Source organism: Pinus tabuliformis, chromosome 6, assembly GCF_031772625.1.
Source record: "Pinus tabuliformis cultivar Carrire ecotype Pingquan chromosome 6, CPIR1, whole genome shotgun sequence".
NCBI classification, from domain to species: domain Eukaryota; kingdom Viridiplantae; phylum Streptophyta; class Pinopsida; order Pinales; family Pinaceae; genus Pinus; species Pinus tabuliformis.
The window spans coordinates 1,575,933,420-1,575,960,661 of NC_142292.1; positions in this window are offsets into that span (position 1 = coordinate 1,575,933,420).

Sequence of the window (27,242 nt, forward strand, 5' to 3'; positions counted from 1 at the left end):
AGGTGATTGGCTTTTATTTCAAGGTTATGCAAAATTTAGATTATATGGAGTAGAAGTTGCCCCCTACAAGACACTGATGTTTGTGCATATGATATTTTTTTCATTAGAATGCATCGGCCATAGTTTTAATGTTGATCAAGTACATTTTTTCTTAGCAACTAAGGGGCATCTATTTAAATTTCTAAGGACAGTGGGACCTTTTATTGTGAATAACATGCAAGCTATAAGATAAGTTCAGAAAGCTCTTGAAGATATGAATTTGCAACTAGGTGAGAAATGGGTATATGGATCTCACCATATTATTTCAAATAGAAGAGTGGAAAATTCCTATGCTCCCTATGTACATGAAGCTCAACTAGATGTTGAGAAACTAGAAAACGAAGGAAAAACTAGTTTGTTAGGAGGGGTGGAGATCAAAACTCTTCATCAAAGTGAAAAGAATTTAAAAAGAGGTAGTGAAGATGTAATTGATTTGGAGGAAGAAACAGATAGAGGTACTAAAAGGATTAAGTTGTTTGAGGGCGAAATTTCATCACCAACATTAGGTTCTCAATTAAAGTTAGGGAAATTTATTTTGCCACCTTCTTCTCCTATTCTAGAAGAGACTACTTAGAGCTCTGTTCCAATGATAAAGCAATTGTATTCTAAAATTGAGGAAAAGAACAGAAATGTCAAAGAAAGCATGGAGTCCCAATTAGAAGCCCAGTTCATATCATATTATCAGACTATATTTCTTTCTGCCATGGACTTGGAAAGAAATTAACTAAAACTATCTTTCTCTCACCCTCTTCTTTGACTGTGTCTTCTTCATCAGGTTTCAAGACTATCAACTTGACAGTAAATGCTAGAGAGATCCTATTTCATGATAAAATCAACTTACATAGGAAGAATGGAGAATTGATTTATAGTGACTTGATAAAAATTCATTGGATGCTAGCAAAGATGAAGCTTTGTTAGAGAAAGTGGTTAATCAATTGAAAGTAGAAAAAGAAAATTATAGAGCTTTAACTACTCAAAATGAGGAATTAAAGAGATTTATTATTAAAACTGGTATCAATCCAGAGGATAGAAGTGTTGTTCAGAAGTTGTTACAAGGAGATGAAACAAAAATCCAGGTGCCCAGGAAGTAATTGAAGATGCATTCTATAGAACATCCTATGGCTTCAGAAGTAGCACATATGGAGAAAGAAGAGGAAGTAGTGACTAATGAACTCTTACAACGAAATGTTGAGATTGCCAAGCTGAAGGAAATGAATTATGTTTTAAAACAGAAGATTGATTCTCATGTTTTTACTATCTTAATAGAAGCATATTTTGAAGATTTAACTGACAAATTAACTAGAGTTATGATTGAGCTACAAATTTATGAAAATGAAACGTAAAAGTTTCAAAGAGATAATGAGAGTTCTTTGGAAATTATAAAATTGACTGAAAGGAAATTGGCCATGTCCAAGGAGAATGTTGAGAAGCACAAAAATGATTTTGAAATTGCTTCTCAAGAAATTAAGGATTTAGAGAAGAAAGTGAAGGGAAATATGTCCCTTATTCAAGAAAGATACATTTTATCGAATGATATCATCCATACTATAAGGAACATTTGGGAATGTTTATCTATATTTGAAGAGGAGAAAATCATTATCAAAGACCTAGAAAACTTAATTACTACTAACAAGAAAAAATTACAGCAACGAGCTCAGTTTGCTAAGAAAATGATTGATTTCCTTAACTCAATATCTTCACAGTTGTTAAGTGAATTAAGAGTTGAAGATAAAACTGAGTATGTCTTATAAGTTTAATAAAATGATCGTGAAAAACTTGTACAAGAAGACAGGAGAGACAAAATTAACAGAGATTAAATAAGTTGTGATGAAGTTTAATACTGATTTTGACAAGAGGACTAGAGCAGGTTTTCCTTCATGTTGGGGACCAGCAAGGAAATTTATTACCCTGGGAGACCTATGAGAATTTACTGTTGGATGCTAAGAGAAAAATAAGTTCTACTCACGAGAAAACATTATTGCTTAAGGGAGGAATTATTGTCAACTATTTTCACATATATTTCCAACTATTATGGTTAATGAGAACACTTTTTGTTGACAAACCAACATACAAGAGAATTACAAACTTCAGAATGGGACACATTAGGTTTGTCAAGGGTCCAAGTCCAGATACAAATATTTGGAAAAAATTCAGGGAATGGATGTCACCAACAGTAGCAAGTGCAAAAGTCGGATTCTCAACTGTAGTAGGGTCCCAGATTACTCGGTAAACTGATGCCACCTGTCATGTAGAAATATTTTTAATATCTATGAAACGATGTATTTATGCTTTATTTTTCAAGAATGAAATGTTCTAAAGAAAAATAAATTCCAAATTAGTTTAGGGAATTAGTAGTTTTGGTAGCTTATAGTTTTATAACATTACCTTTTTGAAATTTTGTACAAAAATCAATTCAGAATGAGAAGTCAGGGTTCCGAGTTTTGGACCTCAAAAGTAGAAACTACTTGTATTCTCAATCTTCATGTGGATTTAATAAAGATTTAAAATGATTCTAGACATTTGTTGAGTATGATATATTTTTCTTGTTATTTTTCATCTAATGTTTTTATTCCATAGAAAAGAGTAGTGAAGTTGTTGGCCTTTAATTTTACAGTTATGCAAAATCTGATTCTTGTAAATTAAAGTTAAAGAACATTAATTATGTGCTCCTCTTTTCTATATTTCATTTCATGTTAACTACATATTTATTCTAAAGTTGGAGACAAGAGATTCTGCATAAAGAAGCCTATTGTTAAAGTCTTTCCACCATCCTTTCTCACTATACTACCATTAAAATTGTATCCAGCATCAGAAGACCACTTTGAAATATTGTTTTTCACATAGAAGACTAAGAAGAACTATCTTTATAATTAAAATTTCTGGGGTTTTAAAAACAATGGGACAAAAAACTTATTTCATCATTGTTCTTGATAAATGTCTTGGGCACGTACCTCTTCTTAGCCAAAGGTTGTCTTCCAAGATACAACAGCTACATTGTTTTTTTCTTTGATAATTACATTTCTTCATTAACACATTAAGTTCACCCCATAACATTATAAAATTATTTAGATTTACATTATTATTCATCAACATATGCAACTATGTAGAAAGAAAAATTTCAACATCATCAACACAAAAAAACATAAAGGAACAATAGAAGATAGGCATGCACACATAGAGACACTAGGACTGGTCAAAGACCAGGACAAAACTTACTACGAGGAAAACCCTTGCAAATTATTCTTCTTCTTAGATCATCATCAAATGATTCAACGAAAGATAGTGCAATGATCCATATATTCATCAATTGAACAAAACAACTAGAATATCCATAACATGACCCTAAACATTCTTTTACTCAAAAACCTTGATTTTGAGGACTGCAATGCATTGTCATTAATTGTAGTAAACAGTTGAATATAGTTGTAACTGAGAGAAATCTTCAGAATACTGATATTTCATCTTTTGACCCCAAACACTCCCTAAGACACAATGTGCGAGCATCTAAGACTGACATGAACGCTGAAGGAGAAATGGATGTGTGCGTCTAGGGACCAAACTGGACTGTGGAAACCCTAGCCTCCCGAACACTCCCTTAGACATTGTGTGCGAGCATTCAATACTTCTTGGGTACTCCCTTGACCATAATGTGTGAGAATATAGGGATGAAAACTCTTAGTTACGAGCATGTGTCCGAGACTCATAAACCCTAGACATATTCGAGCTTTGTCCCTGTATTTTTCAAACCTTTGCATGAGCTTTCCTCCAGCAGACCTATGTGAACCAAAAAACAAAAAGAGAGAGGAAAGTTCATGATGATTGTGTCCAAAATGAGCTTGAGGTCCCTTCTATTTATAGGCTTCCATGAGGGTTCTCTTGATGTTGAGGATGACCTGTTCAATTGTACATGTGCTTAGGGCTGACCTAATCCAATATTCATGAATGGATAAATAAATTCAAAAACCAACTTCTGATTGCCCAAATAAGATTATATTTAGGTCGATTTTTGTCCTCTCGAAAATATGAATTCAATGAAATTATTATATTTATCATGTGAGCTGTCCAAAGTGGAATTTTATCGTAATTGCATATTTTTAACAATCCCTCTCAACTAGGGAGAATTCCACCTGTCAATATTTGTCCATCAGACAATATTCCATCGTGGTATCTTAATTATCATCATGTTTTGTCACTGACCATCTCTATCATGAAGTCATCACCAAAAATCATCAATGTACATCTCAGTCCATCCCTTTCTTACCTCTTGATCCTCCATGCTCATATTTTGAATATTATTGAATCTATAAGAAGAAGAATCAGAGGGTAGCTTAAGCTACCATCCTCTATTCATCAGGATAACTACCCAATATCCTTGTTAGTGAGGTACTACCTAGAATATTTATCAATGGGCTACTACCCAGGATATCAGTCAATGGGCTACAACCCGACAATACGTCATCGGGCTACTACCTGGAAATATGTTGATAGGCTACTACCCAAAAATATGTCATCATGTATTATCATTGGAAAGCATATCATTAGGAAAAAATGTCAACCTAGAACCATATTGGGGAGTTATTTCTCAACCAAGAATCTCATGGGGGAGCTACAGCTCAACTCATATCGAACAATAGGTAGTATCGGGGAGCTACTACTTAACCCATCCTATTGCCGACTAGTCTTCCAAGCAATGACCCTTAATATTCATGTGGTAGAACACCTATATCATAATTATAGCTTGGGTGAGATACCCAACTTACCAAAGGTAAGGATCTCACGCCCCCAAGCCTCCTCACCCATTATCCAGATAGAGAAGGATAATCCCAACAAGCCTAGCTTGTGGGTATGATGCAACTGGGGTATACTCTGGAAAGACCAAGATAGGGTGAGATACTACTCCAACCCTGTGGGTAATAGCTAAGGATGATACCCTATTTTCCAGATTTCCCTCAACCCTAGGAGCCCTCTATCTCAATTCCACACCCTGGGAGCTTAGAAAAGGGAGGAAGAGTATGGACCAATGTCATCGATCATATATGATCTCTATAGCAACATATGTCTGGTAATCATCATGTATGAATAGGAAATTTTTCCTATTCACACAAGACATCAAATAAAATATCATGTTAGCACATTAATAATCATATAAATCACAAAAGGATACTATAATCATCCCCCCTCTCAAGGAGGTGCCAATCACAAGCCTAATCTTGTCTCAAATATTTGCACTGGTTCACTAAAATCATTTCAACTATATGTGTATGGGATTCTCTGCCAGTCAAATCCCATTATTTATCATCGTAACATATTCAGAAAAAATACTTTCTCAAACATCTCTTCAAACACACCTTCATTCTACCTCATAGTTATTCATGCTAGCAACATCCTTCTTAACCTCGGTCGTGCTACAAACCTCTCATATCATGGTAGATCTCATACTAAGGCAACACTCATATGTGCTCATCTCATCAACACATCCATACAATCATATATCATAGGAAGAATATCTCAAACCAAAAATATATCGTTCCATGTAGGTATCTAGAAGGGTGCTCGGTTGCAACTCTATGGACTCAGGTTCTATGCACATCATGTATATGGACAGATGTTAAAAAATGGAACATCAATGCTTTAATAAATTGGCGGTTTCCAATTTAATTAGAGCGTCCAAGGATTTTAATTTCCTCTTTCCAATACTTTTTCAATAGCTTCACAGTATAGATTTTCTTTTCCCAAATTGATAAATTGGTTCATTCATCATCTCAAGCTTCAGAAGCCATATCCCTCTTACTTATATCATCAGAGGATCATTAACTATCAGGATTAGATCACTAGTGTATAAAACCAAAACAAAAATCAAATCCATACCTTGGAACACAACATCTTGACTTCACCAGATAACAGTTAATGTAGACACATTTGGATCAGGAATCTTGCTTGATGTAATGCTCTCTGAAAACATAATACTTTACCAAACCAACTTGCTCATCTTTTCATAAGTCAATATTGCACCATCAACTAAGTCAGCTCATCAAAGTCATCAATATCACAATATCTATTCTTTAGAAAAGGTGACAAGTAGAACTCATATCAAGTCTTGACCTCATTTATTATTATAACAACAAGTTGGCATCTATCACACAATATCAATCAAGTCATTCTCATAATCATAATACAAGACATATCTATCACAATATAAGTAATCATAAGTGACTATGCTCATATATCATTCTCATCAAGGAAAATCATCAAGCGTCAGATCAAATCATTAGACATTAGGTCAAATCAGGATTTTCTATCACAGAGAGATCTATAGTAAAAAAAAATGTATTTCAATATCAAGTCCGAGTTCAAAAGCATTTTCAAGTATCATGTCAAAGTTCAAACATTTCTTATATGTATTATTCAGCCAAATCTCTTGTGTCACAAATTTCAATGATTAAATCATAATAGAATATCTACATGCTTATCTCAGTCACCTACAAACACAAGTTCATATTATAGAAAATATCTAAACTTTTCTTTATCACAGATCTTTCTGTCTTCATATCTGTAGGATTGACATGCTTCAATTCAACATCTGGTTTCATGCAGAATACTTCACTTTTCTGTGATCAACAATTCAACTTTAGAAATTAGTTCAGAGGTAACTTGATTCAGACTTCAGACTACTTCAGAAAACTTCGGATGATGGTCAACTTTAGTCAAACCCTTGGAATATTCCTTCAGGTTAGGATGGTAGTGTCTTTAGCTTCTTGGATGCTACCTTTGACTTAGCATGCATGCTACTAGGGATGAAATCTCCTAGTTATGTGCCTACGTCCATAATAGAAACCCTAATTTTGTGCGAGCTTCAGATCTGTGACTTTGTTGCATTTCAATGATGTCAGATGCACATAAATCATACTTCAATAATACATAATGAAAATAGTAATATGAGCAAGAATATTGAGAATAGATTCTCCCTCTGATTGGGAATCTACTTCATTCATCTTCATTCATGTCATCAACCTGTCTCTACTAGTGTCATGCAACAATAGATCTATTAGATCATAAACATATATCTATCATGGTCATCAACATAATATCATAAATCTTTCATCAAATTTTAGATTTAAGTGATTAGGAAAGCAAACAAATGTGACATCATATCTCAAATATCATGAACAATAAAAATTTATATCATCGCATTTTACCATATGCTACAGTTACTCATCACATCAAGGCATGACCATGTTTACACTTGTATCACCATGCTTATCAATAAGATCAAGTTAGGTCATTCACTAAAAAATTATCAAAATAATGGAAGTGTTAACCCTTCCATGCGCATAATAGTATCAAGTATAATAATAAAGGATCTAACCTTATATGTGAAATCCATCATGTCTTATGCATGTCAAGTATCAAGAGTATCTAGAATCAAGGTGTTAGATTTCTTTATGGGATCAAAATATCTGACATCAAGTAAATTCAAGAAGATCAAAAGTGTTCAATACCAGGTGCACCATTTCATCATAAATCAAATCACCTTCATATGTATGTATGGACCATTTGAGAAGGATTTATTCTCGATAGGGCTTAATAGCTGAAACATAATAGTGAAACAATATATCATGCATACCTTGAAATATTCAAGTACATGTGCACCTTCTCTTTAGGCATAGGCAAATTGTAGCACTTTGTCATCTTTTCATGTAGTGCCTCTTTACCCTTTTTCATCTCTGGCCACCTTTCCTGCATTTCAAATGACCCTCAAGAAGGATCCACTTATCACAGCTCATCAAGGAGGTTAGACACTTACATATATTCAAATACACATGCAGGAAGTATAAAAAATAATCATAATAATCATATCCATAAGTCTAAACAAAAGTAAGAAGCATCGCAAGTCAAGAAATACTTATCTTTGATGAGAGGTGATCCTCTTCCTCTGGAACCAACCTTCAAGAGCCATCAATACCCATACTCCATATACTAATGTTGGCTTCAATTATCGAACCATACCTACTAGGGATTATGCCATCTAGGGCTCCATCAAATATTTCACAAGTTCTTGAGCCTCTTTACATTGACCATACCATATCTCATGTCTTTTCCATAAACCAGGGTTTTCTCTTCAACCCTACCCTCATAATATCCAGCATATCCTAATACACAAATGTTCTAAGGTTTTCTTTAAATCCTAGAATTATTTTAGGTCTCCACCGTCCTCTTATTGATTCCATCAATGGTGTCAATATCAAGGTGATATCCATGGATTTTCTTCAGCCTAGTTCTAATACCATGTTAATTTTTCATAGTGCTACATTGTTCTTTGCTTTGATAGCTGCATTTCTTCATTAACACATTAAGTTCACCCCATAAAATTATAACATTATTCAGATTTAAATTATTATTCATCAGAATATGCAACTATGTATAAATAATAATATCATCATCATCAATGTAGTGGAACATAAAGGAACAATAGAAGAAAATCATGCACACATATAGACACCAATATTGGTCGAAGACCAGGGAAAAACCCACTAGTTGGAAAACCATTAAACAAATATTCTTCTTCTTAGATCATCATCAAATGATTCAGCAAAAGAGAGTACAATGATCCATATCTTCATCAATGCAAGAAAATAACTAGAACATCCATGACATGACCATAAACATGTTTGTACTCAAAAACCCTAATTCTGAGGACAGTAATGCACTGTCACTGACTATAGTCAACTACTGAATACGATTATCACTAAGCATAATATTTAGAATGTTGCTATTTCATCTTTTGGTCATGGATTCTCTCTAAGACATTCTATGTGAGTGTATATGACTGACCTGGATGCTCCTAGGAGAATTGGATTCATGTGTCTAGGGATCGAACTGGACTATCAAAACCATAGCCTCCCAAATGCTCCCTTAGGCACTGTGTGCAAGTGTTCAAGACTTCACAGATGCTCCCTTGACGATACTGTGTGAGTGTTTAAGGACTAAAATCCTTAGTTAAAAGATTTCGTCCAAGACTCAAAAAACCTAGACACATGCAATCTTCATCTCTATAGTTTCAGACCTTTTGTGTGAGCTTTCCTCCAACAGACCTGCGAGAACCAAACAATAGAAGAGAGAAGAAAGTTCTAGATGATTGTGTCCAAAATGAGCTTGAATTCCATTCTATTTATAGGCTTCCATGAGGGTCCACTTGATGTTGAGGCTGACTTGTCCAATTGTACATGTGCTTAGGGATGACCTAATCTAATATAAATGATTGGATAAATAAATTCAAAAACCAACTTCTACTTGTCCAAATAAGATGATATTATCTTCATCATGTGAGCTTTCCAAATTGTACTTTGACCACAACTACATAATTTTAACATGGGTCACCTAGTTTACTCAGTAAATTCAAGTTAGAGGAGTTAGATTTCAGTTAAGCATGTGTGATTGCTAATTTGTAGTGATCAAGGTCAATTATTTCAAGTTGTTTTTAGTTAGACTAGTTCCAAATGTACGAGGAACTAGTGGAAGGTCAGTTGTGTAGTGAGACTTCAGTCTAACTCAGTGAGCATCTAGTTAATTGATCAATTAATCAAAAATAGCTATTGCATGTAGAGAATTCGAGTTCCCTAGTTGTAGTGGAGATTCCTAGACAGTGTAACATCATTTGTAGACTATTCTTGAGTGTACAGAAGTTGCATGTAGTCAGATTCTCAACCTTGGGAATTGCGCAATCCATTTTGGGGAAATTCATAAATAATAGGGGCCTAATTTCTTAAGGAATTGTATAAGGAAATAGGGGCTCAAGAAAAGGAGAAAATTGGCTAAGTTTGGGTCAAATATTCTTAGTGAGTAGAGAGATAGGTTATTCACTTGCAAGTTGTGCTCATTTGAGGAAAGAAATTGTAATACATCTTTATTCATTAGATTAATGTAAGAAGGAATAAGGGTTTTTAACAGATTTCTTTCCCCTAGAAAAATATTTCATTGCATGTTTGAGATTGATGTTCTAAATTACGAATTGAATTCCGCTGAGTAGTAGAGTAGGTTTGTGTCTTGTGATTTTGATTAAAACTTCATGAGCAGTTGAAAATATACACCATAATTTCTACATGGTACCAGAGGAGGATTCACAGTAGAGCATGGATTTCAAAGTTGTTTCTTAGAGGTTCGAATTTTCATCTGCATTGTAGCAGGATCTCTTTAGAGTTGCGAGAATGGCTTTTAATTGACTGAGATCAGAGTACACCTTGGAAGGCAGCTCTAATTTCATTGCATAGAAGGGTCACATGGAGGCGGTTCTTTATGATAATTTCTTGCTAAAATACATCAAGAAAGATGTTGCAAAACCAGTGGAATATTATGCATATAGCCTAGCCCAATGGAAGAAAATGTTAAAATGGGAAACCAGGGCCAAATTCCACTTTGGATCTCCCATTTTATGTATATAATGACTTCATTGAATTCCTCTTTTTGAGAGGACCAAAATCAACCTAAAGAGCATCAAATTTGGATAAGGGAAAGTATATCTTTGAATTATAAGCCCACATGTGCATATTTGATCAAGTCGGCCCTAATGAAAATTGGACACCCTTGGAAAGTTATAAATACAAGTGACCTCAACCTCATTTGGACATCGTCATGAGACAGTCTTCCATTCTATTTCTATTTTTTGGTGTGCACAGGTCTTAGGTAAATCCATGGAGGAATGGGTTCGCACAAATGTGAAATTGCAATCTTTGAAGCTCACATCTTTGTTTTAGAGTATTAGGTCTCAGCCATAGGAAAAACATAGAGAAATATTAGATACAGTTGCTCGATGGCCATATAATCCTTGTGATTGAAGTATTTCAGTCACTCACACAACATGTCCTCCACGTGCCTAGATGTTAAGGTTTGATTTTTCAGTTATTTGAAAAAGAATTTAGTGCAGTGTTTGATAGTTGACCGCAGACAGTGGTAGTTCATTATAGGCTACGAGATGAGGGTTTTGAGTATTACTAGGTTCATCTCATGGATATTGCTTAGTTTATTTTTTTTGGATAGTTTTATGGATGAATATATGTATCATCGTACTCTCTTTTGTTGAATCATTTAATGAAAATCTAATAAGAAGAAGAATTTGAAATGGTTTTCCCGATATTTGTTTTTGTCTTGGTCTCTGACCAATCTTGGTGTCTCTATGTGTGAATGTTTTTCTTCTATTGTTCGTTTATCTTCCATTGCATTTATGAATATGATACTTTTCTCTCTATATAGTTGCATATGTTGGTGAATAAGGATGTAAATATGAATAATATTATGATATTGTGGGGTGAATTTAATGTTTAAATGAAGAAATGCAATTATCAAAGAAAACAAAAAAATAACCCTAAGAAAATTTCACATGGTCTCAGAGTTGGGTTGAATAAAATTCATGGATATCACCCCTATGACATCATTAAAGGATGCAGGAGAGGATGGTGGAGACCTAAAAGAATACTAGGGTTTGAAGGTAACCCTAGGAAATTTTTGTATTAGGGTTCGATGGATATTATGAGGTTAGGATTTGAGAGAAACCTTGGTTTATGGAAAATATTTTAGATATGAAATCTAGAAACCCTAGCATGCTCATTATGAAGATTCTCAAGCACTTGTGACATATTTGATGAAGCCCTAGATGGGATAGTCTCTATTTGACTGAGTTGTTGATAAGGTTGGTTGAAACATTGAAGAAAACATTATTATATGGACAATGGATATTGATGTCCCTTAAAGGATGGTTCAAGAGGGAGATGATCACCTCTCATTGAAGATAAGTAATTTTCAATTTATGATGTTGTGTTATGTCCTTACTTTTGTTATACTTATGGACATGATTATTACTTATAATTCATGCATGTATATTTGAGTATTTTGATGTTTTTAATCTCCAAATGAGTTATGATAAGTGGATCCTTCTCGAGGAGCATGGATAGTGCATGAATAGAAGAACTAGCATTGGAAAAGGGAAAGAGGCACTTGATGAAATGTTGTCAAAATGATACATCTACCTATGAAAAATAAGAAGCTACACATGTATTTGAATACTACAATGTACATATGGTATTAGTTCAATGTTATGTCTCAACTGCAATATTAGAAGGAAAAGTAAGTGTTGGAAACGGGTCCCCTCGGGGTCAATTTTGGGTTAAACACCGAAGTTTTGGGGCAGAAGGCCCGAATTTTGTGTAAATAAATGTAAAGCCTCCACATTTAGTGGTCACGGAGTGTGAAGGTGCCTAAAAGATAAAATGGTTTTCTGCCCTTAGTTTAGGTAAGTTGTGTCAGTTTTGGAGATCTACCCATGGTCCGCGGACCATGGGATTGTATAAAAAGGAGACTCTTAGAGATTTTAAGGTTGTTGATGACTGAATATTGAATGCAATGGGTCATTAGAAGTGAAGATTGAAGAGTCTTAGAATATAAGAGAGGCTTTGTAGCTCTATGCGTAAAGGACTATAGCAGAGTCCGCAACTAAGTGTGCAGGCCCCTTCAGCTGAGTGCGCAGGGTAGTTTGGGTATGTGAGAAGATCTGAAGCATTAATAAAGAGATTGTTCTGAAAATATCTATGTTTTTTCCTTTTTACTTCTGTTATGAAGAATAATGGGTTTATGATTTAATGTTGTGTTGATGCATGAATTTATATGTTTTACATTGTTATATGAAAGTGAGTCATAATAATTGTTTACGTGAAGAATGTCTTAATTAGGGAAAATTTTAAGAACCCCCCCTAAATTTATATGTATAATAAATGGGAGAATCTCCATGGTATATAGGAAAAATGGAAGGTGATTTTATCAATAATATAATATGTATATATAATTTTTTGGCGAATCTCTCACCAGGCATGGCGAATATTTTACTCAATTATAAAATCTTGTAAGATCTTGGTAAGTCTTTCACTAAATAATAAAACTTTGTAAGGTCCTAGTGAATCTTAGCATTGTGAACTCTTAGAGAATTTTTTGAAAAAGTATGAAACCATATATGACAAGAGCCACATGGTGGAAATATCACTGTTTTTTTCACATTTCCACGAAATGGAATTTGTTTATAAAATTATAAAAAAGCCAAACAAGTCCCTTATAATATGCAGGTAAGATTATAACAGAGTCTGATACATCTACTATGCTTGTCTTCATTCAAGTGTCATAGCTGCTATACTTAACACTGTGAATCACAAGTTACAACTCTCTTAGAACTCAACTCTATAGTGTAATTAAAACCCTTGGAAATTGAATCTGACAACTCTATAAAAAGGATTAGTGAAATAGAAGCTTTTGTGAATGAGCCCACTAATTATCACTGCTAAACAATCAATCCAGACTATGAAGTCTTCCATCTTGATCACAATCATGCTCATGATCAAGGGAGTGCGACCACCTAGCCTGACATAATGGCCATCATAGCTTCCAATAATCAACAACCACCCTGCAAGGACATCCTAGCTCATGTCTCATGAATTTTACTCATCAATCTTAACTAATATAAATCTTATAAAGATAATATTAGAATCCTCTCCGGATTCACTATTAATACAAGGGTAAAGGAAATTTTCTAGCTCAAGGCACTAGCCAATACCAACTTTGGTATTTTTGACCCCTTTGTGGGGATGCACCTACCCTGCCCTATTGGGTTTCTTCCTTGTAACATAGTTCAAGGATCACAAGACTTTCCAATCTTCCTACTCCATTAGACACACTTTATATGCTATACATAGTGAATGGAAAAGAAGCATTATAGAACACACAATTTCATAGAAGGAAGAAAAATCTTAGCCAGTTCAATATCAAAATCTTAACCACTGATTAATAAAGAATAACAAGTAGTGTAATGAATTGTTCCGAGTTATTTATTTACAAGTTGTAAAGAATGTAGTGGAATGTAAAATATTACTTAGGCAATCCTTCAATATTTTCTACTAATATGTCTGTGCATGTACATATGAAATTAAGAGCATTGTTGAATACAAAGTTTCCTTTTCTCTTGCCTCCATTTTGACAAATCAGTGTGAAATCAGTGTCACTTTGAATCTCCTTTCCTGTGTGGATGTTTTGACAAATCAATGTGAAATCAAAGACACTTTGAATTTCCTTTCCTGCGAGGGATCACATCCACAGTTGATTAGTAAAATATAATATACTATATATTATGTTCAAGAAACTGACTGCAATCTATAGTGGAAATGAGACCTCAATTCTTATTCTGAATTTGAATATCTCAGGACAACATAAGAGATAAAAATGCATATGGCCTTAATAGCTAGAAAACAATCACTCCATCATTACAAGACCACCTAGATTTCAGCACTTAATCTAAATAATGGCACTAGTTGTAGTGCTTATTTGCATTAACACCATGGAAAAGCAACAACAATGTTTCAAAGTACACTTACTAGAAAAGTTTTAACATTCTGAGAATATTTAATGATAGCATCTAAACCTCATAGCTATGGTGGGGAAACTAGGGAACCCAAATATTGGAATATATCTTATACCAAACCTAAGAAAAAAATAAAAAAGGGAAAAAATCAAAATCTATAAATCAAGCAATAAATTGTTTACAAATCAAATACAATTCCTTTAACTAACAGTTAAATTGTGGTGATATATTTAAATATTTAGTAAGAGGGTAACTTCAAACCATGGAATATTACCTTTGTCATTATTGTCATCCCTCAGTGATTAAGATTACAAATCAATACTTATGGAAAGATTGTAAGAAATTCTGTGAAATAGTATAGCGTAACCTCTATTTTCAAGCAACAAAATCAAGACATTGTTACATCAAGAGCCATAATTGATACATAATCAATGAATCAAGTCCTTGTATGGAACAAGCTTGTTTCACAACCTCTATTTTCTCAAAAACAAAATCAAGACATTGTATGTGGTTATTGCCAAAAGGAAACTGTGTTCTAATTTGGAAGAGGATCGTATCAAAAGACGTGGATTTATTCAAAGCTACAAAGCCTAATGGGTTACTGAAAAATAAGTTGGAATATGGGATCATGATACTTAAATTGAAAAAATATGCTTTCCTTTTAGAAACATTGCAGTTATACAATGTTTTTTGAAAGCATTAGAATTTGAAATTGGGCCTTTCTATCAAGACAAATTTTCATTAACAGAATGTACTTTCCTACCTGAAACATTGTACATATCCAAGAAAAACTTGAAAAGCATAAGATAACTTAGCATACTGTACTTTCTTTCCTTCCTTAACATTCTTAAAGAGTTGAGGTTCCCCAAGTCATCAGGTAACTTTCGAAGGAAATGACAGTTAGTAATAGTCCAATTCACAACTGAAGATGTGTCACAAATACGAGGGGGCATCTCCTCCAAATCACAAAAGTGCTCTAGGTTAAAATCTAGCATTATTGGAAGCTTAATGCTCAAATGGTTGTTATTGAACCTAGACATTTTTCCATTCTTCACTAAAAGCTTAAAGATATCTTCTCTAAGTTCTACATGACTTTACTATGCTCTTAAAGTGGGGGCACATGCAGGCTCTCCAAGTGAATAGTCTTAAACTAAGTGAAGATAAGGCAGATAGATCATTTAGTGTGGATCTCTTTAACCCATAATTGAATACTATGTCTCTCTGAGAGGGATCAAATATTTTTTCACTCTATGCTAGTTTGCATATCACCATATTTGATACCTCTCGGGGGTTAGTAGATCCAGAGTAAAGATGGATCTATGCTGGTTTAATTCCCCCATTTAAATAGGCTACATTCTAGGTGAATACTATGGGTCAATACCATGTGCCATTTTGGTGAATACCATGGGTCAATACCATGTGCCATTTTTATTTTTATTAATACTAATATTAGGGTTAATAATGTTTTTTTGCATGGTATTAACAACAATCTAGTCATGGTATTTGTTCCATAGTATTTTGCCCATAGGTTTCACCTAAATATAACGCATTTTTTTTAGTGTTCGTAAATATAAGGTGACTTATGGAGTAAATATAAAAATTGTTTTATTTGTTTACCATACCTCTCGTTTATTTATATTTTTATTAATTTACCATACCTGTTTTACAAATATGGTATTTGGCCCATAGGATTCACTTAAATAAAACCTCTTTCTTGAGCCTTCATAAATAGAACGAGGGTTATGGACTAAATATAAAAAGAGGTTTTATTTATTTATCATACGTCTAGTTTATTTATATTTTTATTTATTTACCATACCTTTTGAGTAAGTATAAAAAGACATTTTATTTATTTACCATACCTCCACTTTACTTATATTTTTATTTGTTTACACCCTTGCATGTATATAAGGTGACTTATGGAGTAAATATAAAAAATGTTTTATTTATTTACCATACCTCTCATTTATTTATACTTTTATTAATTTACCATACCTCTTTTATAAATACGGTATTTGGCCCATAGGATTCACTTAAATAAAACCTATTCTTGAAAATGGGCGAATGGATTCACTTAAATAAAACCTATTCTTGAAAATGGGCGAATGGAAGGTTGTAACTCCTAGTTTCAAGGGCTAAATTTACCTTTTTTACCCTCCCCCTTAAAATAAGGTGGGCTATTTGAGGTGATTTGTAAAAATGTGCTATGATACAAAATATTCGCCCACTAAAAATTTAAAACCCCTTAATTCGCCAAAGGGCGAACATTCGCCCCTAAAATTTTCTATGGTATTAATGCATGTTAAGTTTATCAAATACTTAATCTGATCTAGGTAATAACAAACTTAGGAGTGATTGCAGAGGGGTGTAAGTTGTAGATTCGTTGGTTTAGATTCCACAAAAGGCAGTCGTAGACCTTCGCGAAGGTTTAAGGGTGATTAAGAGAAGTATATCGATAAGCCCTAAAAGGCTTATCGATCTACGCGAAGGCAGAGTTACAGCATAAAGAAACATCATAACCATCTCTAGGTGCAGAAACTTGCTTCCAGCATCACCCCATACTGCTTCGGGTGAGACTTTAGTCCACGCTTCGCGGATTGATGCCGAAAGGGCCAATAGTGTAGGGATTTGTTTGGCAAACTTAACTCTAAACCTAGGTCACGACCCATCAAGCCAAAAAATGGTTCCATTGTTCAAATCAAGATCTGCATAACGAGATGTGTGATGTCGTATCATTGGAGTCCAACTAAGAAAGAGATTGAAACCTAGTTAGATAGAAAGATCCAGAAATTCGCGGTGCAGGAAAACAAGAATCCGCGATTAACAAAAGAATAGTGGTTGGACAGATACCTACACAAAAAAATACACGAGATCTTCTTTTGTTCTTCCTGGTTGAGTTGTATGAGTGGATCGCGAAGTTGGTAGACCAAGGAAGGTGGAGACTTGACACAATTTTTTGGAGACCAGAGTTAGTAAGGAGGTTGGAAGCTTCTGATGATAAAAGGGGGCGCAGCCTCCGTAGCCAACGTAGAACCTCCAGATGATGAGAGCTGAGCCCTAGAAGGAAGACCCTAAGGTAAACATTATGCTACGAAGTGGAAATACGACAGGGGAGGATAAAGACAAGCAGCCTGCAGAAGGCGAATGGGTCCACAAAGCACCAGAAAAGGAGATCGGGTTTGATCTGGAATACGCAAAAGAAACCTTTATGGAAGCAAAGAAAACATTCCCTAAGGCCTCTACCTTAGGAAGTCATGAGAAACCAGCTGAAGAAATGGACCCATCCATGATTACCACATTCTTAGAGACCTGTATGGAGCTTCTCCATGACAGTAAGGCTATGAAGGGTCTGCAGGAACTGATCAATCAGTGCACTGGTAAGGAGGGTGCTACTAGTGAACCACACATGGTCAGGAAGCTTGGCAAGCACAAGGCAAGGACTGGGCGTGAAATGAGAATCACTGCGCAGATAGGGGAGCACGAGATGGACCAAGCTATCTTGGATCTGGGGTCCGACACTAATGTTTTGCCAAAACAGACTTGGGACAGAATGGGGAGACCTGCACTCGAGTTGTCTTTGATACAGTTAAGAATGGTGAATCAACAGAATATTATCCCAATGGGGAGGCTGCAAGGGGTCACAGTTGACATCGACAGCACGAGTGCACTGGCAGATTTTGAAGTAATAGAGATTGTGGATGATAGCAATCCATACCCTGCGCTCCTTGGAATCTATTGGGCCACTGACATGTATGGGATAATCAACCTAAAGAAGAAAAAAATGATATTTGAAAAGAAGTCGCTCCGGGTGATGGTGCCGCTAGATCCCGCAGAGGGACTACACTATACAGAACCAGTACGAGATTATGAAAGTGATGATGATCTAGACCAGATTTACAAGATAACAGTGTGAGACCAGGATTGGGTGAATCTAACAGTGGACAGACGTATCGCATGGGACCGTGAAAGCTCCTACATGTCAGATTTGGATGAAGAATTAGAGCACTAGAATAACCAGTTGCATGAAGTATCTACGCTGCATTGTAATATGATGACCAAGTCATTACTCTATGTGTCATCCAAAGTCAAGGATCTACCTCATTATGATGGGCTAAATGATGTTGTTTGATTTTTGGATGCATTTGAAAGAGAAGTGTCAGAGAAACATCGCTTCCAGGCCTTGGACTGGGTACTGCGCGCTACGCCTGCAAGATGGTAAGGTACGCACAAGGACAGTTTTAGTGATTGGTGTGACTATAGGAGGATGATGAGAATACATTTTGGGTAGCCAAAAGTGGGGATGAGAGAAAAGTATGATGGAAGGGATTATTCGTGTGATCACTTGGCCAAATGGACTAAGGCTTATGGAGTGGAGCCCCAACCTAAATGGGTGCATCTCTTTTGTCATACCCTAGGTGTCATACCAATGAATTGGTACTTGGAAACTGAGCACCGCCATGGCACTAAAAAGTGGGACATCTTGCAACAGGGATTTATAATGACGTTCATCTTTGAGGATGGGTTTGACTGTATTGACGCAACATTACAAGAGGTTAAAGCAGTGATCTTTAGGATGATGCAAGATCCATTGGGCCTAGTCCAACCTGATTGGACTACCTAGCTGAGCCATGCACTGGAATGTTATAACTTGACCGCTGAAGAAGAAGATGAGGATCCCCGAAGGATTAATATTCTGGAAACTGACGGCCACCGTGAGAGTGAAGGTCTACAAATAGAGGATCCAGACATAATTGCGCCTCTCAAAACCAGGCAGGTCAACATTGGCACAGAGGCGGGACCAAAATTTTCAAATATTTGGGACTATTGGGATGATGCAACAGTAGACAAGGTCACTAAGCTCCTCCGCGAATATCAGGATTTGTTCCCCACGAAATTTTCTGATTTAAAAGGGATAATAGGAGACCTGGGTGTCATGAAGATCACCTTGAAACCAGACACGAAGCCCATAAAACAAAGACCTTACCACCTTAATCCTAAGTATAAGGAAAGGGTTCATGCTGAGTTAGATAAGATTCTTGTGGCAGAAATTATCGAACCACTGGAAGAATCTGATTGGCTAAGCCCGATAGTGGTTCAGGAAAAGAAACAAAAAGAAGAAATAAGGATATGTGTGGATCTCTGGAAGCTGAATGATGCTTGCGTGCATGATCCCTTCCCAACCCCATTCACTGACGAGGTCCTGGATAACGTAGGCAACCAAAAAGCATACTCTTTCACTAATGGATTCTTTGGGTACCATCAGATTAAAATCACACCTGAAGATAGAAGCAATACGACCTTCGTGACTGAGTGGGTATGTTTTCAGTACACAGTGATTCCTTTTTGGTTGAAGAATGCGTCAACAATATTTTCACGCGTAGTCATTGTGTCATTCAAAGACTTCATTCATTAGTTTCTGGAAGTATAATTTGACGATTAGATAGTGTTTGGATTGGTCAATCGTCATGTGGCAAGTCTACGCTTGATGTTAGATACATGTTTTGAGATACCAGATCATGCTCAATCTGAAGAAGTGTTTGTTTTGTGTCCCTTTCGAGATCCTATTGGATCATGTAGTATGCAGACAGTGATTGATGGTAGACCTCACGAATATCACGGTGATAATCAACTTAGAGGCACCAAGGAATGTGAAATAGCTGCATGCAACTCTAGGGCATACCAGATACTATACGAAGCTCATTTAGAGCTATGCCTAGATCACTGAGCCCATGGAGAAGTTGTTGAAAAAGGATGCTACATTCTGTTGGAGTGATGAATGCTAGAAGAGCTTGGACATACTGAAAGAGAAAATGGTCATCACACTAATCCTAGTTTTCCCAAATTGGAAGAAAGAATTTCATATGCACGTGGATGCCTCATGTATTGCACTGGAGGCCGTGTTGACACAGGCAGGTGAGGGGGAATTGGACCATCCTATAACATTCGTGAGTAGGAAGCTATCCAAGACTAAGAAGAACTATTCCACTACAGAGTGCGAAGGAATAGCGACGGTATATGTGCTCCAAAAGTTCAGGCACTATTTGTTGGGTGGACATTTTAAGATGTATATGGATCATTATGAATTGAAATACCTGGTCAATAAGCCTGTGTTGGGGAGGAAGATCTATAGATGGTTGTTGTTGTTCTAGAAGTATGACTTTGAAGTTATTGTGAAGCCAGGATGACTGAATGTGGACCTAATCATCTATTGTGCATTGAAATGGCGGAGGAACCTACTAATTTAGAGGAAGGGTTTCTTAATGCATAACTCTTTGCAATGTGCATTGCGGACAATAACTTTGACTACGTATTGACAAGATTTGGTTGTCCAAAGATCTTGATGAGCAATCTCTGTACGTACTTTCTTAAGAATAATTTCAGGTGTATCATCAAAAGAGCACGCCTTATCATCCACGGGCCAATGGGACAGTGAAATCATTCAATAAGATACTGGAGAACGCACTAATGAAGGTTTGTAATGCACGAAGAAGTGGCTGGGATGTGTGTGTACCAGCAGTGTTATGTGCCTACTCAACAACTTGCAAGAAGTTGATTAGGAAAACACCTTTCAGAATCGTGTATGGTGCAGAAGTTGTGATGCCAATAGAATACATTGTACCTAGTCTGCACATAACAACACTCACAGGAATGGTGGACCGCGGAGCCTTGGAAGAGAGGCTCATGCAGCTAGTAGATCTTGAGGAGGATCAATTTCTAGTTGGACTTCATCAACAAGTTCAAAAAGAGCGTGAAAATGCATGGCATGATCAGCACATAAAACTCCTCACATTCAAGGTAAATGATCTGGTCTTGTTATATGATAGTAAATTTGATAAATTTCCAGGGAAACTCAGGATGCACTAGCTAGGACCACACGTCATCAAGGAGATTATAGATGGTGGAGCAGTCCAATTGGTCAAATTAAATGGAGAACCCTTCCCAGGGAAGGTGAGTGGTAGCTGATTGAAGCCATACACTAGTGATCCAGCTAGGTGACTCTATGAGGAAAGCATAGTCTTAGCGGAATGAAGATATATCATAATGCCCATGAAAGTGCACATGACGGGTGTGCTACCAAGGAAGCAACCACGCAGAGCAGTTGGAAAGTGACCATTAAAGTCATTGTTCATGATTTGACGATGAAAAATAGCCAAATGGAGTGGCACAGTGGAATTTAAGTTGGACTTTATGGACCAAATCTCTAGAAATATGCCAGAAATCTAGCATTAATGAATTGATTTTGGGGGGAATGGTCGGATTGGAATTTGAAAGTGCTTATAAATTACAGCTGGCTGCCTAGTGAAAAACACTTGGCATTTTGAGCATTGAGTTTTTGAGCTCTCAAGCACACATGAACCATGAAACCTTCGAGCTTTTGCTAGCAAGTTTTGTGTTTGAGACATTGCCACAGGTGGATCAAGAGTTATTACATAGCACTATGGCAACGCCCATAGAATCTATGCATGCAGAAGCAACGATAAGTGAAGGAGTTGTCCTAGAGGTGGCTATGGTAGCAGAAGGAGCTACCCCGGAGGGAGTGGCTATAGAAATACCAGCATAAGTAAAAAATTATCCACAAATGCTTAGGCCAAGGCCTACCCCAACCATGAAGGGTCCTAGGATCAAGAAGGGCAAGCAGGTTGTGCCATCACAACTGGTGCGAACATCTGCCAGGAAACACCCCTAGAAGGTTAAGCCCATTGCACAGGAAGAGGGAAAGAAAATTAGCCTAGAGCCCGAAGGAGAGTAGTTTTAGGATATCCCAATGGATGATGAGGATGTTGGGATGGAGATGGAGGATGCCGAAATTTTGGGGTCTGACCCCATAACCAAGCTGCCTGAGTATGTTCCTCTGCACAAGGGAAAGACCAAGGTGGCCAAAGACATTGATGAGAGTAAGGTCACCTTGCATATACCCCTCTTACCAAACCAGATTGTGTTTGAAGGACCGTGCTTGGGGTGTGCTCCCATTTTGAAATTAGAAGACTGGGATTTAACAGAAATAGAGTGGTTTCCTCAACTAGCAATAGATCAACTCATGCACCGCATGTTACATAAAACTACCGGTGTAAGCGCATTGGAGCCACAGAAGTGGTTGAGAGGCGTGCATAAGGCATGACTACTTAACCTGCTATGGGTGCCACATTACAACCACACGTCCATCACAATGGTGGTAATCAAGAAGTTACTATGTTTGGTGCACGATGGGTGTTTGTGGCTGGAGGAGCCAATACCCATCACTAATAAACTGGTCCATAAGATCACGAGGCTTCCATACACAGGGGAAAATCCAGCCATGGTGTTTGGTGGAATGACTAGTGAACATGTCCTTGTAGAGGCCATGAAGGAAAAATTCATGTTAGTGAAGAAGCCTCGTGGCTATGGCATCTCAAGAGTCTTTGACCCAGCAGTAAAAGTAGGCACCCAACTTTTAGCAGGAAAGGTCATGCGAAAGTGTCATGCAGACAAAGTGCCAGCACCAGTCGTAGCTTTGGTAGCCGAATGTGCGGAAGGTGTTCAATTCAATTGGGTGCGCTACCTTTGCGGTGAGTTCCTAGCGAACTACCGCAAGGCACAGTATCTCAGCAAGACATTTCACTATGCATGGCTCTTGCTATCCATAGTGTTGGTAGCATAGGAGCTACCTGAAGACAGTCAACTCCCTTCAGTCACACCGGACCTACCAAAGGCCACGAAGTACACTTCGCTACGGGTGACCAAGGATCCTCAAAGGGTAAAGGATAGAAAAATATTTTGTACCCTGGTGGAGATGAATGTGCACATGGCCATCAACCGCAAGCCATGGTTATTGCCTACCAACCTTGACAAATTGCAGGTGTACGCGAAATTCAAGGTTGATTTATACCACGTATCAATAAGGGCACAGAAGGACCCTGAGCAGAAGTGGCATCACTTGCCCTAGTTGATTACGGATGATGCGATTCAAGTAGTCCTTAACAGCTGGCCGAAAGAATGGCACACTGACTTGAACTTTACTGGGGGGTCTAGCAAGACTACCGCACAGTGGAAGAAGGAAGAAGCGACGCTCAAGATGGAGCAATTGGCTGTGAAATGGGAAAAGGAGGTCGATGCTAAGGCTAAGGTAGAGCGTGCTACCACGAATGAGCCAGGGAGACAGGCAGGAGGAGAGAAGCACGGCTCTGATGAAGAGAAATTGCCCTCACCAGAGATAGAGGAAGAAACATATGAACCAACAGAGCAGGGAGGAGTGGACTTGGAAATGACTCTATTCCACATCAAATGCACCAAGGGTCTAGAAAATCTAGGATCACAGAAGAAGTCTAAACCGAGAAAGACGTCTTTGGATCCGATCACCCTGACAGATGAGGATCTAAACAATATAGGGGATATGGTGTGGGATGCCACTATAGAACTGCTGCAGTAGTTTGAGCAGCAGCAGCAACAGGTGCTAGCCACTATTTAGATGTGTTTGTATGAACTACAGATCCACACTTCACGGATGCAGACCAGTGTGACACCAGCCAGTGTTGCCATTGGCACCTCTGACCACAGAGATGTTGCACGTTAGGGACCCCTGAGCCATAATACTACCAGATAGACTACTGACAACAATGACTACCACTGATAGACCCACTGTTAGTGCCCTCAAGGGTGTGGGCCTTAATTTGGTAGTGCTTCCTAGTGAAGTGCTTTGTCTTTTGTAGGATGGTGTGATCATCAAGCTTCAGGCCCGTGATCAACGCACTTTGTAGTTGATCAACAAGCAAAAGGTGAATAATGTTCATTTGGAAATACAACATGACTCCACTCTCAACCTTGTGACCAACATCACAAATGAGAACCAGTGCCTTACTAAGGTTGTAGATGAAGCATGCCAAATTTTTTCAGAGCTGGACATCCTTGATGTTGACCTAGTCTATGTGTGGGTTCAAAAATTTGTTGCAGGAGTGCACGACACACGCACAAAGTTGGCCAAGGTTCAGTTAGAGCTAAATCTCAAGATCACAGAGTTACAGTTGAAGGCCCATCCATTATCTCCCCCAAAAGTCAGGGAGCAGTGCACAACTTTTTTAGTAGATGTGGTAGCAGCCATAGCAAGTGCAGTGACAGACTTCATGACACTTTTTGAGTAGTCGGTCGAGGTCCTCACCAGCCTACAAGAGGACCCCAATGTAGAGAGGCTGGAGACAGAAGTGTAGGAACTGCAGCAGCGCTATGACTAGGTTAAGGCAACAATGAAAACTGTTTTCATCACGCAAAGGCTCGCGAAGCTGCAAGAGGCCAAGGAACTCAAGGAAAAGGTAGATGCAGCTCATCGCAAGCAAGTCATGCTGAAGGCTCGATTGAAGCCTTGGTTAGATGAGGCCTATGAGATCACGACTACCATTGAAGGCAAGTTGTCCATTCTACAGGAGACTCAGCAGAAACTACAAACTGCTAGCGCAGGGCCAGTGACAGAACAGTTGGTTGAGGAGTTAAATAAGGGAGCAACGCAGTGCGCGACCGAGGTAGCAGTTGTTCAGGACAAGTTAGGAGGTTTTCACGACAAGATCTCTGCACCAGCTGAGTGACTCGAGGGTGAGTCACCATGTTTGTGTTGGGGGCCTATTGGGAACGAGTCCCCTAGGGGTCAATTTTGGGTTAAACACACACGTTTTGGGGTAGAAAGCCTGAATTTTGTGTAAAGAAATGTAAATTGTCCGCATTTTTTGGTCACAGAGTGTGAAGATGCCTAAAATATAAAATGGTTTTCCGCCCTTAGCTTAGGTAAGTTTTGTCAGTTTTGGAGATCTACCCATGGTCTGCAAACCATGGGATTGTATAAAAAGGAGAGTCTTAGAGAGTCTAAGGCAGTTGGTGAGCAGAGGATGAATGTAATGGGTCATTAGAAGTGAAGAGAGAAGAGTCTTAGAATAGAAGAAAGGCTCTGCAACTATGTGCACATAGGCCTAGAGTAGAGTCTGTAGCTGAGTGCGCAGACCCCTGCAACTGAGTGCGTAGACCCTTGCAGCTGAGTGCACAGGGTAGTTTAGGTTTGTGAGAAGATCTGAAGAATTAATAAAGACATTGTTTCGGAAATATCTGTGTTTTGTCCCTTTTACTTTTGTTATGAATAAATTTGATTATGTTATGAAGAATAATGGGTTTACGATTTAATGTTGTGTTGATGCATGAATCTATATGTTTTACATTGTTATACAAACGCGAGTCATAATATTTGTTTACGTGAAGAATGTACTAATGCATGTTAAAGTTATCAAATACTTAATTCGATCTGGGTAATAACAGACTTAGGAGTGATTGCATAGGCACGTAAGTTTTATATTCGCCAGTTTATATTTTATGAAAGATAGTCGTAGACCTTCGCGAAGGTCTAAGAGTGATTAAGAGAAGTATATAAATAAGCCCTAAAAGGCTTATCAATCTGCATGAAGGCATAGTTAGGGCATAAAATGACATCATAACCATATCTAGGTGTGGAAAATTGGTTCTAGCATCCCCCCATACTGCTTCAGGTGAGACTTCATGTTGGAAATAACACTGAGAGGGGGGGTGAATCAGTATTATCTAATTCTTTTTCAATATATTTATATTTTGAATTATTGTATGTTAGTACCATAAAAATAATGAGCATGAACAAGAAAAATAGATAGTCACACCAAAGAACACCAGATATAAGGTGGAAACCCAATGTGGGTGAAAACCACCTGCTGTAATATGTCTCTATCTTCTTTCAATTACAAACTCCTTTTACAATGATTTTGTACTGGTGCAGTCCTTTACCAGTATGCAAGCTGCAACCTGCAGAGAGCTACAACTCTCTCTCCTGGAAGGGAGTTACAACCCCCTACTTATTTTCTTTCAAGGACCACTTTTCATAAATTTTCAAACTGGATCCATGAACATCAATCAATCATCAAGTATATCTGCATCAAACAATCTCCTTTTCCCAATTAGCACTGAATCAAGTAAACACTTCTCTGACAGCTATTCCCAGAACATAATAATAGTAATCACACCCGACTTCTGAACCCAAAACACTGAAGCAATAAACAAAAGCAACTAGAACATCAATCAAGAGATGTACGCTACTTCACTATTCAGAAACCTGCGTACAGATCTATAAATTCATTCTTTAAAACATTCAGATATTAATTAACCCAGATTATCAGATTTATAGATCAAGCATGTGCCACAGATCAAAATCATATAGAGATACCACTATTCCAGTCTTAAGATTTTGACCCATCAATAGAAGTTATCCTTCTCCTTGCACTCAGGTTCCTTCTTCATTCAGATCCAGATCTGCACTATAACCCAATCACAGTATTCTAGATCTAGCACTTTATCAGATATTCAATAATTTAGATGATGCCTTGCCAAATGATCTCCTTCCTCTTTTATAGTCTTAGGCCTTTCACAATACCACAGTCCAAAACCATAGGATCAAAAAACTGTTGGACTAATACCATGAACCAACCATGAAAGTGCGTGAAACCAACACTTTTGGATGCAATACCACGGACCAAAACCATAGAATCAAAAACTGTCGAACTAATACCATGAACCAACCATGAAAGTGCGTGAGATCAACACTTTTGGATGCAATACCACGGACCAAAACCATAATAAACCAATACCACGAACCCAATACTTGCGATCAACACTTCTGATGAGGTACAAAACCATAGGTTCAAATACCAAGGACTAACTACCATGGACCAAAGGTAAGTTCTCCAACATATACGTGCTTTTCCTTGCATGAAAGTGTGTGAACTTTTTCTCTACATGAAATAAACTTTTCACCATGAACCCAATACTTGGGATC